The following is a 2,882-nucleotide window of genomic DNA, read 5'->3' on the forward strand; positions in this document are numbered from 1 at the left end:
AAAGTGCCACTAAGCCAAGCAACTGCCCTGTGAAACTGATGAGACATGAGTTTTCCAACCAAAGCCCCCGTGGTGAAATGCACTGATTTCAAGTAATGCTTTTGCCATACTCAGTTTTTGCTGCATCAACAACATTACTCCGACCTCCCTGCCCCGCAGAGCAGGACCAACTTTATTAGGGCTTAAAGGATCCAAAATTTTTATCTCTGAATCTTCTCCCAGAGTCAAGAGTTTAGCGATTCATGTAAAATAGCCTCTGGAGCCAAACAGAAAACAAAATTTCACAAAATGTAAAGCACCCCTTTTTCATCTGTGGAGAAGATGGATAAAAGCCAGGACCTTCAATTTGACCTGCACTCGACCACACAGACTTTGGAACTGATACTGCTTTATTCACCTCAGGGGAGGTTTGCTATTGGTTTCAAGGGAAATATGAAAATGGAAACTGAATCTCAATCCAGGTTACCGGTCTGGTTCTACAAAATAAAAACCTAATTCTTTCTGGTTAGAAAGCTAAAATATCATATCAACAGCATGGACTGAAGCTGGGCCTACATCAGGCGTTTCATTACAGAAGGTCACCTATGAATGTGTTCCTCTTCCTTTGACAATTGGATGGACCACCATATATGTTGGAACAGTACTGACCTGAAAAAAAAATAAATCAGATTTAAACCCCAACCACACTAATAGTTCCATCAGGGAACAGGGATGAACTCATGGTGTAGATGATAAAAAGAGCAGCTATGGCTACCTCATATTCATTGCTCATGTTTACCACCTTCTGCAGGAAGAAGGAAGATTCAACATCCAAATTCAGATATCTCCCTGTGAAAAATAAATAAACATTCATTTTAGTTAGATGTTTTTAATTATTTCTCCCCAAATTATTTCTTCTCAGTGTCAGAATCTACCTCATGATGCACAGAACTGAGAAAAGACACTGCAGAATACACAGAAGCCTAAAACCCTGCAAGTAAATAAAATCAAATAACTGTTAACAAAAAAAAAAAAAAAAAAAAAAAAGCTAATTCTAGCCTTTTGTTTGTTTCCATTGTAAAATTGCCATGGGACTGAGGAAATATAGTAGTACTTAATTTTAATAGTTCCATCATTGTAGATTGGCTGGGTATTAATTGTGTTAATGGTGATCATACTGAATTCATTTGGTATTTATTGAGAGACCACCTGTGCACCCATATGGTTTCCATCATTATTTAGGAGTAGTTAATGGACCTATTAGGAGTTAGCAGAAAGATGTGGGCTGGCAGTACTTCCCGTGAGTGGTAGAAACGTTCTGTTGATATCCATTGCATTTTGAGGGTTTTCCAAAGAGCTATTTGCTTCTCACCATTTTTTTTTTTTCTTTAAATTATATTTAGTCTCATTGCAGCTTTCAAGAGCTCCCGCAGAAATGAGTTTGTGTTTCTTTGCCTATGACAAGTCTAGAGGGGCAACCTTTAACTGTGTAACTTTGCAGAATATCTCTTAATGCATTTGCTGAGTAGCTCTGGAGGGCACAGACCAAGCTTCTAGCGCTAAGGCAGAGCTTGCTGTGGGTGGGTGCACTTGTGTGCTGGGGGGAGAGCTTGTGAGAGGATGGGGAAAAGGGGAAATGTTTACTGGGACTCTTGGCCTGCAATGTGACAAATTTGCCCATGCAATATGTAGCCTCAGTTGTGCAAGACCAGAAACCTGTGGTGGGGAGGGGATGGTGGGGGAGTCACATGCAGGGAGTCAGCCTTGACTGTCAGCAGAGGAGAAGGAAGAATGCTCTGCCTGGGTGTGGTGGTAACCAAGGCTGCTCGCTGACCGCAGTGACCTCCGGCTTTGATCCAGATATCTGAAAAGGCATCACTAACACTTTGCTGCTGCACTGAGCGTGTAAACATACAAGGGGCTGTAGCAAAGAACTTCCACTTTTGGTGCCATGGCAATGAGCAGATGGAGGAGCAAGTGCATAGCTTCTGTGCAGCAGGACAGCCGCTTTGTTTAAACTGGAATCTCTGAAGCTGCCCCAAGTGAGTTAAGCACTTATTTCCCCAGGAACAAGGAGTCTAACTCCCCCCAGACATATCTGAAAATGTCAGGCTTATTTGCTGCCTACATACCTAAGGACACAAAGTTTATGTAATCTTTGTTCTGCACCAGTACCCATTTGTTGTCATCTCTAATAACTTTTGTAACTTATCAGCCAATTGCAACCAAATTTGATAAAATGGTGGAGATTTCAAAGGATTCAAGTTCACGTGGCAAAAATGTGGGGAGAGCGTGGCAGAAGGGGAGAGACACAGGTTAGTACCCATGCTGAAGACAAGAGCCTCAGCAATAATCCCAGACAACTGAGACTCCACTCCTCTGTGAAGTTTTCTCTCCTTCGCAGGTGACTGAAAGATTTTCTCCTAGGTTTAAAGCATTTGAAAACTCTCTTCTGCTTACATACACAGTTAATGAGGAAAGCATCAATACTGATGCTCTCCTAGATTTCAAATAATTCAGGAAGCCACTTGGTACAAATCACAAGAAACCAAAATCCATTAGTTCTCTTGTTCATGAAAATACTTGTATCAATAAACAGGGGAGAGACCAAACCGCCTTTTGCTTTTGCTAGGAAAACAACTAAATTAACAGTTCATCACGGGTGTATTCACAGTGTGAATGGGCCCATGCAACAATCATTTCTGCATGGAAGCAATATAATCAAGGTACTGTTGGCATGACTTGGGTGATTATTCACACTTATATTCATAACCTGATCTTGCTAAGTGAGTCTGTTCTCACAAACACACCTTTGGCATAACATAGACTTTTGCAGTAGCTATGGAAGCCACGTCAGCCTGTTGTGCTTTTCTCAATGGGACTCCTTCCTTTTCTCACCTGTA

The 2,882-nt window shown here is 41.4% G+C and overlaps 1 long non-coding RNA gene across 2 annotated transcripts; it reads right to left on the minus strand.

Moving 5' to 3' along the window:
- Positions 1-371: 371 nt before the first annotated feature.
- Positions 372-993, minus strand: LOC311445623. Of its 2 annotated transcripts, none has more exons than XR_014698548.1 (3): positions 915-993; positions 782-828; positions 372-648 (listed from the first exon to the last, which is right to left on the minus strand). It is a non-coding gene; the product is annotated as an uncharacterized lncRNA (long non-coding RNA). The 2 variants fall into 2 exon arrangements; XR_014698549.1 differs by having other exon boundaries at positions 755-828.
- Between the last annotated feature and the right edge of the window lie 1,889 nt (positions 994-2,882).

The sequence above is a fragment of the Aythya ferina genome (assembly GCF_964211825.1).
Source record: "Aythya ferina genome assembly, chromosome: 16".
NCBI lineage: Eukaryota > Metazoa > Chordata > Aves > Anseriformes > Anatidae > Aythya > Aythya ferina.